Consider the following 14,866-nt stretch of genomic DNA (forward strand, 5'->3'; position numbering starts at 1 on the left):
GACTTCTTGTTATGTACGGCTTTGAACATATATGGTATATATGAAAATCGCAATTGATCAAAATTCAAAAATATATTTATATGGTATGTATGAAAATCCCAATTGATAAAAATATATATATTAAACGCTCTATCATCAAATTAAAAAAAAAAAAAAACACATATTTTTTTTGGTACATGGGCTAAAAAAAAAAAAAAAAAGAAAAAACTACATACGAGGGACAAGAGTCCTCAGACGATCGTGTCTAAGAGTGAGATTTAAGTCCTCAGGAAGAGAGTTCCACAACTTCCATTTGATGTCATTGCTAGAGCCCAATTTTGCAAGAAAATCAGCACTTGCATTTCTTTCTCTTAGAGTGTGACAAATCTTAACTTCTCAATCTAAGTTCAACAAGTCTAAGATAGTAGCAATAACGGAAACATGCCAATGGTGTTTGTTTAAAGGTTTAGTAATAGATTTAACTACATATTTGTTCTCTTACGTTTATTTTAGGTTTCAATTTGGTCTCTTACGTTTAAAAAGTATCAATTTAGTCAATTACGTTTATTTTAGGTTTCAGGATAGTCTTTTCCGTTAGTTTTCTCACTAACACCGTTTGAACAGTACACGTGTCAGCGTGTCCAAGTGCCACATGTCAGTCCACAAATGCAAATTGGCTGTCACATGTGACAAAATTGACGGAAAGGACTAACTTGAAACATAAAATTAACGTAAGGGACCAAATTGATACTTTTTAAACGTAAGGGACCAAATTGAAACCTAAAATAAATGTAAGGGACCAAATATATAATTAAGCCTTATTAATACGATCAATTACTCCCTTAGAATCAGAATAGCAAATAACAAAAGTGCAGCCTGAATCTTTTGCAAGACGCAAACCTTGGTAGATAGCCAAGATTTATGCATAAGTGTTATTAGACATTCCTGAGAAGCTATTAAACCCGATAACCCAGCTGTGGTCGCCCCTACGGGATCAGACCACTAGTACCAGCTCGACCAGAAAAAACATTGCAGCTGCCATCAACATTTAGCACAAAACAATTTTCTCTCGAAGGATGCCAAGTTACTAATCTAATAGCTTCATACCCGATAGCAAAAAAAAAATGCATATGAAAATCTCTTTCTAGTAAAAAAAATATAATAAAAAAATCTAACAATAGACAGCTACTTTATCTAATCATTAGATAAACCATTTTTATTAAGATAAATTGTTCAGTAATTTTTTAGACATAATTAATATAAAAAATAATATAATATTAAATTTTATTTAAAAAAACCAAACTATATAAATTGGATATAATTTATTTTTTTTAAAGTCAAAGGGTTGATAAGCTGGATGATATGAAGACCAGCGAGATAAGGAACCGAGGCATGAAATGAACCAACTTTTCTTTGTCATTAAATACTTATCTGCATACGCAAATAATTGTATTTGAAAATGGTCCCCATCAAAATAATTGAGTATGGACTAAGGTAAATTTTTATTCGTATTTTCTTAATTAGTGTAAAATTACCACAAAAAAAAAAACAATTATTGTGATATGTATTTTTTTTCATAACATCACTATGGTTTTTTTAAAAAAAATAAAAATAAAAACTGAGAGTATATTTGAGTTGTTTTCGTTCAGATTCGAATCTCCAGCTGCATGTGGGGATATTCTTTCTATTTTCTTGACCCCGATGGGATATTCATTTTCTTTTATGGCCATGTGGGGATATTCATGAAAATATAGTGAATGAAAAATACATTATTGGAAAATAAAATAAAATATATATACATTATTGGAGTACGTAGATAGATATAATTAATGACAAAGTTGTTGCTATCTGTAATAAATAAATGTGCATAAAATAATACTATGCGATGGCGATTCATGACTGACCTCGTGGATCATATTGCCACCTTCTTGAAATTGTTCATTTTGAATTTTTTTATTTTTTTTTCTTGAAGAAACATTTTGAAATTATTAGGTGCAGTTATCTTTAAAAAAAATATTATTGTAAAAAAAAGTTATTTTTTTTAAATAATTAGTAATTCCTCCGTATCTCTTATTACTAGTACCACGTATGAGAAAAGTTATTGAAGTAATAAATTTGTTTGAAATATACGTGAGTATTATAGTATTAAATTAGTATAACTTTTTATATTAAATGTATTTGAATTTTCATAATAAATATATCTAAAAATTGATAGAGAATTTTATATTTAAAGACAAAAAAAAAATTATAAAAGGATCATATAATTAAATACGAACAGAGCACTTAATAATAATATTTATTTATTATTCTAAAAAATATGGTGACAATGAGTGTGTGTCTTCTGTTGATATTTAACAAATAAATGATTAATTTTGCCTATATTATAATGATGATTAATGAAGTTAAAAATTTTGTACCATGATTTAGGGTCATATATAGATTCATCCTTGAGGACAACAATGGACATTGACTACTGTATATTTAGGACAAAATTTGAACCCACAAATTACAAATCTCTGTGGCTAAGAGACCCTTATCGTAACATTGAGACCCAACAACAGTGATGATAATTAACTAGGTGACAGATAACCACGATGTAAAGATGGATGATTGTTGCGACGACCAACCCCTACGACGCTTTAGTGGCAAGGCACACTTACTGAAAAATGGCCAATAGCAGTGGCCGACGTCGGCGATGAAAGGTTGAACATACAGGTTGAAAACATCTTATAAGAATGTGGAGACACATTTACTGAAAAATGAGATTTTAAAAGCAACCCCACTAAGCTACCGCAATGGTGCTTTTTGTGTGTAAGTGCAAATAATACTTTGACCATTTTAATTTTTTAATTAGAAAAGCAGCCTTAAGTGGTGTGGAATATTTGCACGTTAAGTTACCATTCGTGTGTTTTTTGCAAAAAAACTCTCGCACCATATAGCATAGTTGTTGATTTATTTATCAAAAAAATAGTAGAAATATGACGGTCAAAATATTTTTTTGTAACTCTTTCGATATATTAAACAACTGATAAGACTTAAAAAATTTGTTAGCAATAAAAATTATAAAGATAGGACTTAAAAATTAAATGGAAAGTGAGTTTTTCGCAAATGACTTTAGTTGTTTTTTTAAAAAAAAGATAGAAAACCAATTATAAATAAATTAATTTGACTATTTAATTGAGATGCCAATTATGAAGTTGTGCTATGGATCTTGAGAAATAGGGGGAAAATTTGCATATTACTAGGATTGACCGGAGCTAGCTCTTATATCTTTTCGGAGGGAAACACTTGTGCGGATAGACTTGCTAATTATGAACATTCTATTCTAGATTTTACTTGGTGGAATTCTTTGCCACAAATTTTCAAGGGAGATTTTATTAATGATAAATTAGTTGTTATCGTTTTGCCTAGTTTCAATTATGTTTTATGGGATCAGGCCTAGTCCCTCTCTTTGGTAAATTTTTTTTTTCTATGTTATATTATTATGAGTTATAGGTCCGAGATAGAAAGGTTAAAGGGTGCCAACATAGTTGGATGTTATCTTATTTCTTAAAATCTAGATACTCTTAACTTATTAAAAAAAAAAAACTATTTAATTGATACATCATTGTTCTGGTAAAAAACAAGGGGGTTTGTATTATTGATCAAATGGTGTGATTACACTCAGTTCAATCCCAACAACCCTGGGAGTTTTATAAGTCAGAATTCGATCTTTTTTACAAATGAGAGTATGGAGCTATTTATAGAGCTTCCAGTCTTCTTCTCCAAGCAAGGGTTCCTAAAAATCCGGTCCTTAACATCTTCTTCGGTGGTGTGGCGTGAAAATAGGGATGAGAATCTTGGTCTCCAAGCTATGGCAGTTGCGAGAAGTTTAATTCTTCCTTCTTAAGTTAGCGGTTGATGCAAGGAAGGAGAAGATATTTTCAGTAACGCAGAATCCAATCCTTTTTTGGCGTTGTCTTAGAATTGATGGTCGCGCCCTAGCTTCTAATCGCCTGTCTTGTGTTTTACCTGCTTTGGGCTTATCATCCTTTTTACTCTAATTGGGCTTATTGGATATTTTCTTAAGCCCATTGCCCAGTCCACAGCCCCCCAAGCACGAAGTCCAAAGGAGTGAAGTGCTTGAGTTTGATTCGAATTTTCCCTCTAAAATTTGTAGCGCGGGAACGGTTTCATCACGTTTTTCCCCACTTTCTGATGCACGATCTCACTCTCCTATACCGTATCTATCAACCATTTCTCCATTTACTGATGACACGATCAGATATTTTCTCTATAAAATGGATCACTCGACGATAGGATCCGCTCATCACCTTTTCGCCTGCTTACCTAACAGTTTTCTTTCTTACAGTATGTCTCCCAAAAATCCTCCCTTTGAATGTGGTCAATCCCCTGCTTCCCCCGTCATCAAGCGGCTCCGCCGTATGTTGACCCTGAGTACGGAGGACTTAATGGATGATTTTGGTGAATTCTCGGAATTTGTCAAAGAGCTTAATGACTATTGCTGGAGGCTGTCCAAGGAAGAGAAGCGTTTTCTAGACAGTGTGCTGCGTCTAGAGAAGGAGTTAAAGGATAGTGCATCCTTTGTGATTGCTGTGGAGAATGTCAAAGAATGCCACGCCGAAGTTGTCGAAGCTGTCGACAGTCAGATAGAGATCACGAAAGAAACCATGGGTGTGCAGGAGGAGATCTTAGGGATATGCTTCAACGAGGAGCGGAGAGTGGACGATCGTTTGGCGCTGCTGAACAAGGAGATGAAGCCGCTTGTGAAGAGAAAAAGGGCTCTTCAAGGCGAAATCAGGGACGATGTCACTAAGCTGATTTCTAGGCGTCACTCCCTAGTGGACCTATTGGACAAGCAGAACGAGCTGAGGGAGGATTTGAAGCCTATTGAAGAGAACATGGTGAAGGCGAAAAGGGTGAAACGAGCGTTGGAGGAGATGCATCGTATCGCCGTCGCCGATGCCAGTGAATTGGGGGGTTCCACCATGCCATGAAGTTCCTGCTCGCCAACTTTTTCCTTTACGCTTTTTTCTTTGCATGTTTGTAATTTCCTTTTGCATTTAGGACATTCCTTGTTTGTTCTTCATACCTTTTGCTTTCGTTGTATTTCCCTTAAGTAATTTGAATTTCAATCTTTCCTTTTCCGTTATACGCTGTTTTCTATTTCTGCTAGTATCGCCCTCCTCTAAAATCTCCATTAACTTAAATGGGTCAAACATTGACTTTTTGGAAAGATAAAAATAACGGTTCTCAAGACAGTCAAACCAAGGTAGTTGCGACCGTCCAAGCATTAATTACGACCGTTAATAACGATGTTAGGGTTGGGCAAGATTGGCTATAAATATCAACTGTTATTCTCATCAACTTATTTTGAATCTTTCTCATGGAAAATAACAATGCGAAAAAACCTGTTGTCCGAAGTACTCCGCCTCAGCGGGGGAAGAAAAGAGTTGAGGTTTCAACCTCTAACTCCACTCGCTCCCGAAGGTCTAAGGATGTCAAAAAGGTGGAGGTTATCGTTCTTTCCTCGGATACCTCCGATTCTGGTAGTGGTGATGAGGACTACGTTTCGTTTCTGGAGACCTATGTTCCTCCTGAGCTTCGTGCTTCCTCATCCAGTGAAGAAGGGGGGTCCCGGGTCACCGTGGAATCCAAGATGACTTTCCCTGAGCCTGTGCAAAAGGATTCGGAGTCTGATTGATAGGATTTTAGGATTTCTCCATGTAACCTTGGTTTCTCCTCGTTGTACTTTCCATTTTCTGCTAATAATAAAGATTTTTCTTTCTTGCTTTGAGTAGAATGCATTATTTTATGTCTTGTCTTTCCTTGATTTTTGGCTTTTTCTCGTTTGGCGTTGTTCTGGATATCTTTGTCGCGCCCCTAAGGCGAATCAAACTTTAAAGAATGGCGCCACTCTCCCCGCCTGTAGGCGTCGTGTTTAGTTATCTGACGATAAATCTTCTAAGGTTTATTCTCGAGATACGCGCTTTGACACGTATTTAATCCGACGACGCGTGCGTTACCTCTTGCTTCAACTTCTGGACTTCGAACAACCGAAAAGGTTTTTCTCTTTAAATAGTACCTCTGTTTCCTTCCCTTTGCTTGTTTCTTCTCGCACATCCGTACTCTTTTTCGCATATCCTTCTTCGATTCTCCAGCAAGCCTTTGTTCAACGCTACGTGTTAGGACGCTCCCAGCTTTGTCAATTTCTTTGAGGTATTCTTTCTTTTATACCTTGTTCCTTTTCGCCGATTTGGCCTGTTTTGCGTAGGAACCCTAGTTTTCTGATTTAGGTTTAGGAAGATGGTTATTTTGAGAGAGTTAGACGATAATGAGGGGAGGGTTCCTATTTCTGCTCCTAGTTATCTCGAATGGGCGCAACAAGTTCGCGCCCATTATACTAGGGCTAATGGTGTACTTAATAGCCGAGGATTTTATTCGGAATTATGGGGTTTTGATGTTGGGAGTAGTAGTAGTGATAGTGATAGTGATAGTAGTAGTGTTGATAGTGGTAATGACAGTGATTGCGTCATAATCTCCCCTTCCTCTTTCACAGGAAAGCGGAAGAATCCTTGTCGAGATCTGGTTGTTGCTGGTTATACTCCCGTCACCATGGAAGTTTCTTCAAAGTATACCAACACGGAAATGGTGAGGAGCTTTAGGAAAGCCGTCAAGCTTTCAGACCCCTCTCATGAAGACCTTATTATAACCGAACCCGTCAGAGAGGACGAGTTTGTATTTTCCAAGAATGACAACCCGCCGCATTATTTCTATCTTTATACCGGCGTAATACAACCCCTTAACATTTGGTTACCTTTTACTGCCTTTGAGGCGGAGATATTGAAGGTTCTTAACGTCGCCCCCACCCAACTCCATCCTAATAGTTGGGCCTTTATCAAAGCCTATGAGGTAATGTGTTCTGGCTTCGAATTGGAGCCTTCAATTGGCGTTTTTTTCTCTTTCTACCACATAAAGAACTTGAAGCCGCAAACTTTGGTCTCTCTTAGCAGTCAACCTAACCGTCGCCTTCTGAGTCTATACGCTTCCAACTTCAAGAACTTTAAGGATTCTTTCTTTCGAGTTCGTAGTGCTGAGAAATTTTCTGACTTGATGTATGATGAGGTTGATGATCCTCTATTCCCTTTCTACTGGACTGATAACCCTAGGCTTATCAAGGGTGCTATCTTTGAGGCCTTAAGCGATTTTGAGCAAGATACCGTCAACTTCCTTGACTCCTATGCCCTTATGGATACCGCCGATATCCTTAGGTGTGAGGGTAATAGTGAAGCCCTGACAGAGTATTTACGTAAGTAGCGCATTTGGTATTTTTCTACTTCTGTTTAATGTTGATCTCGCCTCATTATTAACTCTTGTGTTTTTTTTTTTTTTGTCTCTTTTTACTTTTGCAGAGAGGATGAGGACTATTTCTAATGAGGAGAGGCTGGCATTCTTGGCTAAGGCTCGCCAGCAAAAGGCCAATCCTGTTGTCGCCGTGACTGATCCACTGAAAAAGCTGCAAGTGGAGGAAGCTGCTATGAAGGAAGGGCGGAGCAAGAAGAAGCATGAGGGGCGTATCCGTGTCGAGATCCCGGGAAAGACGGCCTCTGGAGTAGAGGAGACTGAGGGTGTTGCTCCTCCTCCTCCCAAAAAGCAAAAAGTTGAGAAGATTACTCAGAAGGCTGGGGGCGCTGACAAGGGCAAAGGTGCGGCTTCCAGTTCTTCTCAGCCTCCTTCTCAAGACGCTGAAACCGCTGCGCCTCTTTCCTGGAGCTCCTTCGATCCTCTGGAGTTTATTGAGAGAGGGGTAACCATGGTGGGTGACATGACTCGCTTCACCAACACTTCGACGGAAGACCTAAGGAAGAAGGCCTTAGAGTATGAAGTCAAGGGTACTCTTCTTAACTATCTACTGACAAACCGCCAAGAGCAAGAGGTTCTAGAGGCGAGGCAAAAAGTGAAGATGGTTGATGATAACCTCGCTGATATTGAGAAGAGGTATTCTGAGACCAAGGCGAAGCTGGAGGGTGACATTAAAAAGTTGAAGGAAGAGAAGGAGGGCGAGACAGAGAGGCTGAAGAAAGAGTATGAGGAAAAACTGTCCAAAGTTAAAGAAAGCTATGCCGCTTCGGAGGCCAAACTCAAAGAGAATGCTGCTGCCCAGGCTGAGAAACTCTCCAAGCTATCCGAGGAGAAGGATGAAGCGGTACAGTCTGTAGGGACCTTAGCTGATGAGAAAGCTAGATTGGAGAGTGATGTCACAGAGCTTCAGCTCTATGCCGCCAACCAATATGACGAGGGCTTTTCTTTTGCTATAGAACAGGTTAAGCTTCTTTTTCCGGATCTCGATGCTAAGCGCCTCGGCGAAGCTGATGCAATGAATCAAATTGTTGACGGCAAGCTCGTTCCCTATGTTCCTCCTCAGTGAATGATCTTTTTGTAATGATTTTGTTTCTGCCCTTCTGTGGCTTTTTGTAATTATTTTGTATGCCCTTTTTGTGGCTTTGAACAATTTACCCCTTGGCTGGGTCCTTTATAAATTTCTTTATTTGCCTGATTTCTTCTCTTCATAACTTTATGAATTTGCATTACGTTGAGAGGTAACGCCTTTTGTCGTTCTTGCTTAGGAAACTTTATCCTTGCACCTGCGACATCTTCGATTTTCTATAATAATTGTAAATTGATACAGATAACTTTATACCTGTTGTTTTTTTGGTGGTTGCAAATGATTTGGCGTTGCGATGAATCGCCTTGCTTTGGTTATGTATAAGCTTTTTCTGGCGGCGTCAATAATCTCGCCTTTCTTCACTGTATCTTTTTCTGACGTACCCAACTCGTAAGACTTACAGGTAACGCCAAGGCTTTGCAACCTTTTTATTTTTCTTTTTCTGACGTACCCAACTCGTAAGACTTACAGGTAACGCCAAGGCTTTTCAACCTTGTTTAATTTTTCTTTTTCCGACGTACCCAACTCGTAAGACTTACAGGTAACGCCGAGGCACTGTAACCCTTGTTTAATAATTTTTTTTTTCTGACGTACCCAACTCGTAAGACTTACAGGTAACGCCAAGGCTTTGCAACCTTTTTATTTTTCTTTTTCTGACGTACCCAACTCGTAAGACTTACAGGTAACGCCAAGGCTTTTCAACCTTGTTTAATTTTTCTTTTTCCGACGTACCCAACTCGTAAGACTTACAGGTAACGCCGAGGCACTGTAACCCTTGTTTAATAATTTTTTTTCTTCTGACGTACCCAACTCGTAAGACTTACAGGTAACGCCAAGGCTTTGCAACCTTTTTATTTTTCTTTTTCTGACGTACCCAACTCGTAAGCCTTACAGGTAACGCCAAGGCTTTTCAACCTTGTTTAATTTTTCTTTTTCCGACGTACCCAACTCGTAAGACTTACAGGTAACGCCGAGGCACTGTAACCCTTGTTTAATAATTTTTATTTATTTTTTTTTCTGACGTACCCAACTCGTAGGTGACGCCAAGGCACTGTAACCCTTGTTTTTGGTTCAGCGCTCATATCTGAGTTGATCTTTAAATAAAGATTCAGAGCTCAAGTTTGAGATAACCATTTTTGTTGGTTCAGAGCCCGTAACTTAATCAGGTTGACCTTTATTGACGCAAATATTTTGGGATATGCAGGAAGATATAAACTACTAGAATTTTGAAATTCAATGAGCCTCGATAAAAACCCCCGTTGAAACAGGGGAAAAGAGTGTCTCATTGTTTTTTATTCATTTATGAAAATGGTTCTTATACATTATTTAAAAATATTGCTAAAAGAAGAGAATGGTTTTACTTATTCTTCCGCCGATAAAGTGATGCTCCGTGATTAGCTATAGTAGAACTTTAGGTTTGCTACGTTCCATGTCCTTGGGAGGATTTTTCCTTCCATGGTCTCTAGGCGATATGCTCCTCCTTCGAAAGCTTCTTGCACCCGAAAGGGGCCTTCCCAGTTTGCTGCGAACTTTCCTCCTTTATCCTTTCCCATAGGTCTTTTCAGCACCAGGTCGCCTTCTTGAAAACTCCTTTGTTTGACTCTCGTATTATAACGCCTAGCGGCTCTTTGCTTTATGGCGAATTCCTTGAAATGCGCTCTTTCTCTTCTTTCCTCGATCATGTCTAGGTTCTCTTCCAGAGCTCTGTCGTTCTCTTCCTGAGTCGTGGTTTCTCTGCGCCAACTAGGAGGATTTATTTCCACCGGGATCATCGCGTCCGAACCATAGACCATTGTAAATGGCGCTTCTCCTGTCGAGGATTGGGGAGTGGTGTGATACGACCAGAGGATGGGTGAGATGTGGGCTACCCAAGCTTCGCCTTTACTATCTAGCCTTCTTTTTAAGGCTCTTAGTATCACCTTATTTGCTGACTCTGCTTGTCCGTTAGCTTGTGGATGCTCCACTGATATAAAGGTGTTTTTTATTCCTTTGCTTTGACAGAATTCAACGACCTTTTCGCTGGCGAACTGTGTACCGTTGTCGGATACGATGTATTTGGGCAATCCAAATCTGCAGATGATTTTCTTCCAATAAAAGATTTTTACCTGTTCCGCCGAGATGCTGGATACCGGCTCTGCTTCAATCCATTTTGTAAAGTAGTCTACGGCGACGATGATCCATCGCGCTTGTTTATAGCCAACCGGAAATGGACCAACGATATCTACACCCCACATGAAAAAGGGCCAAGGGGATAACACCGACTTCAGTGGCTCCCCCGGAACGTGATGCAGGTTGGCGTGTCTTTGGCATTTGTCACAGTTTCTTACATACATGGCGGTATCATCATGTATATCTGGCCAATAAAATCCTGCTCTCAATATCTTTCCTGCTAATGCTCTTGAACCGATATGACTACCACATGATCCTTCGTGTACTTCATTCATGATGCGCTTGGCTTCTTCAGTACTGACGCATAAAAGGAGGGGGGACGCGAATCCTCTCTTATATAGCTTATCCCCTACCATTGAATACCATGCCGCCATTTTCCTCAATTTAAAAGCCTTTTCCCTTTCTTTCGGGAGCTCATCCTTTTGGAGGTACCGGATAATGGGCGATCTCCAGTCTTCTTCTTCTATTACCATCATTACCTCTTCCCCGTTGATGCTGGGAGTTTTTATGGTTTCTTGGATAACGGTTCTATGGCTTCCTGGTTTTTTGGTGCTCGCCAACTTTGACAATAGATCTGCTCTCATGTTTTGTTCGCGGGGAACGTAAACTAGTTCGAACGAATCAAAATGCTTAGCTAGGTTTTGCACCTTCTCCACGTATTTGATTAACTGCGGCTCTTTCGTTTGAAACTTCCCTGATACTTGGTTGGTTACCAGCTGGGAATCACTCATGGCCTTTAGCTCTTTTACCTCCATATCGCTTGCCAACTTCATTCCTGCTATCAAAGCCTCGTATTCCGCTTGGTTGTTGCTAGCTTTGAAGGCGAAACGTAGTGATTGTTCTATCATCACGCCATCCGGTCCTTCCAGTACTATTCCGGCTCCACTTCCTCGCACATTGGAGGCCCCGTCAACTGAGAGTGTCCAAAACGCCGTTTTCTCTGTTGTTGGCGGAGTAGACATCTCCAATACAAAATCAGCTAGTCTTTGTGACTTAATGGCCCCTCTAGGTGAGAAGGTGATGTCAAATTCCGATAATTCTACGGACCACGCCACCATCCTTCCTGCCAAGTCTGGCTTTCGGAGGACGTTCTTGATAGGGTAATCTGTTTTAACAACTACCTGGTGGCTTTGAAAATACTGCCTTAACTTTCTGGCTGTGACAACTACCGCGAGAGATAACCTCTCTATTCTTTGATACCTTGTTTCAGCTCCCCTTAAGGTTCTACTTACAAAATATATAGGTTTTTCTTCGCCTTCTATTTCTTGAACTAGAGCTGAACTCAAAGCTCTATCCGAAACTGCGAGATATAGGTAAAGGGTGTTACCTGGTAATGGGCGTGTTAAGATGGGCGGTGATGCCAGGAACTCTTTTAGTTGTTTGAAGGCTTCTTCGCATTCTGGCGTCCAGGAAAACCTCTCATTTTTCCTCAGAGATGCGAAGAAGTGGAAACCCTTTTCTCCCGCACATGATAGGAATCTGGATAGTGCGGCTATTCTGCCTGTCAAGGTCTGTACTTCTTTCACGGATGTAGGGCTCCTCATGTCTATGATGGCTTGGCATTTCTCGGGGTTAGCCTCTATTCCTCTGCTGGTGAGCATAAACCCTAAGAATTTTCCGGCTTGTACCCCAAAAGAACACTTTGCTGGGTTTAGTCTCATGTTGTACTTTCTTACTGATCCCATGATGTCCAACAGATCATCATCATGGCGACTTCCCTCGGAAGTTTTTACTACCATGTCGTCGATATATACCTCTAAATTCTTCCCTATTTGCTCAGCAAAAACCCTGTCCATCAGCCTTTGGTATGTTGCTCCCGCATTCTTCAGTCCAAAAGGCATAACGTTGTAAAAATAGTTGCAGGTATTCGACATAAAGGCTGTATGGCAGGCGTCTGAGGGGTTCATCTTTATTTGATTGTATCCGGAGTAGGCGTCCATAAAACTCAGCATCTTACACCCCGAGGCGCCATCAATTAACCTGTCTATGTTAGGTAGGGGATATGGATCTTTGGGACACGCCTTGTTTAAGTCTGTGAAGTCCACGCACATTCTCCACTTCCCGTTGGCCTTTTTCACCATGACGACATTTGCCAACCATGAGGGATATTTTATTTCTTCGATGAATCCTGCTTCCTTTAGTTTCCCTACTTCCTCTGCTATAGCGACTCGCCTTTCTTCTCCCACCTTCCTTTTTCTTTGGGAAACTGGTTTTGTGCTGGGTGATATTGAGAGTTTATGTGTTATCACCCCTTCGTCAATCCCTGGCATATCTGAAGGTTTCCATGCGAATAGGTCAGCGTTATCCTTCAAGATTTTGATGATTCGTCTCCTCTCCTCGCTGGGCAACGCTGTTCCCAAGCTAGTTGTCTGGTGAGGGTAATCGCCAATTTGAACCTGCTCCAGGTCTTCTATAGGGCTTACCCTTTGATCTTGGAATTCCTCCCTTGGATCCATATCTGCGCTCTCTATCATGTTTATGCCGCCTGGAATTGCGGCTTGTCTTCTTTCGAATTTCCCGCTTGCGCTGGAAGTTCGGTGTCGTATTTTTAAGCTGGACTTGTAGCACTTCTTGGCGAGAATCTGATCGCCCCGTACTGTTCCTACTCCCCCATTCTCGAGGGGGTATTTTATTGCTAGGTATAAAGTGGACATGGCCGCCCCTAATGCGTTAAAGGCGGGTCTTCCTATAATAATATTATAGGAGGTAAAAGGAGTTTTAACTACCAGATATCGCACTTTGATAGTTTTGGCGTTGCTGCCTTCTCCAAACGTGGTAAGAAGGGAGGCGTAACCCATTACGTCCACTTGTTCGCCAGAGAACCCAACCAGGGTTCCGGAGTATGGTTGCAATTGCTCTTCTGCTAATTGCATGGCCTTGAAAGCTTCCCAGTACATAATGTCCGCTGAACTCCCCGAATCTATCAATACTCTTTTTACATCACAGTTCAAAATTTGGACTTGTATCACTAAGGGATCATCGTCATGGGGTGCTACCTCCAAACCATCCTTTGCTGTGAATGCCAAATCCGGTACGTCTAATGGCTGAGGTTGACTTATGAGGTATATCTCCGAGATGGCTCGGCGTACATACCTTTTCCTTGCTGAGCTTGATTCGCCCCCGCCTGAGAATCCCCCCGCTATTGTATTCACGGAGATTCTCCCCTTGGGAGGCTCTCTGTTTGGCCCAGGAGGGTCTCGTGGCTCCTGCCGGGGAACTTTTGGCACGACAACCCGCCCTTGGGCGGCGTCGTCAATGAATTTTCGAAGGTGTCCGCTTTTTATTAGTTCTTCGATTAAATCCCTTAAGCGGAAGCATTTTTCTGTGGAGTGACCTCTACACCTGTGATATGCGCACCAGGCGTTATCGTCCAGCCCCATGGGGATGTTACTGGTTCTCCTTGGGGGGAGGTTTGCCAAACCGGTGGCCAGAATCTCATTTAAGACGTAAACCTTTGAGGCGTTTAATGGCGTGAGGTCTTCATTGGCGGGATGATTCCTGAATTCTCTTCTGAGCGGTTGGCGGTAGGGCTTCCCATGATGCCTTTGCCATGGGTCTCCTTGGTGGCCCCCTGATTTTGGTCGTGGGTGCTCGGGCGCTCTAGCGGCACGGCCCACGTATTCCTTCTCCTTAACGTCTCTTTGCCTTTTCTCGGCGTTACTTTCTTCGCCCTTAATATAACACTCCGCCCTCTTGTTCACCTCTTGCATCGACGAGGCTGGCTTTTGGGCTAAGGACTCATTGAAATGTCCCGCTCTTAGCCCATTGTGGAAGGCTGCCACGAACATCTCCTGATTTGGATTTGAGACTTTGATGGTGGCTTCGCTAAATCTGGCGAGGAAGTTACGCAATGACTCGCCATGGTTTTGGCGGATGGAGAAAAGACTGGTTGATGTGACTTTAATGTGTTTCGATCCAGCGAACTGGTGAATAAATTTTTTATGAAAGTCAGCATAACTCTCAATTGAGTTTCTTGGAAGGTTCATGTACCAACGCAGGGCGACATCCTTGAAGGTGCCGGCCAGTAATTTACACTTTAGATGTTCCGGAGCATTGATTATGGCAGTTTGTGTCCCAATTGCCATCAGGTGCTCCCTTGGATCCGTCTTTCCGTCGAAGGTAGGAAGGTGAGGAACCTTGATTGTTTCCACCACTTGGGCATCCCACAAGTGTTGTGCTAAGGGTTGTACGTCCATGACGCCCTCTCCCTCCTCCTCCTCCAAAATCAATTTCGCTCTTTCTTTCTCATTAGTTCTTTCGGCTTCGATGGCC

Source organism: Trifolium pratense, linkage group LG7, assembly GCF_020283565.1.
Source record: "Trifolium pratense cultivar HEN17-A07 linkage group LG7, ARS_RC_1.1, whole genome shotgun sequence".
Lineage (NCBI taxonomy): Eukaryota > Viridiplantae > Streptophyta > Magnoliopsida > Fabales > Fabaceae > Trifolium > Trifolium pratense.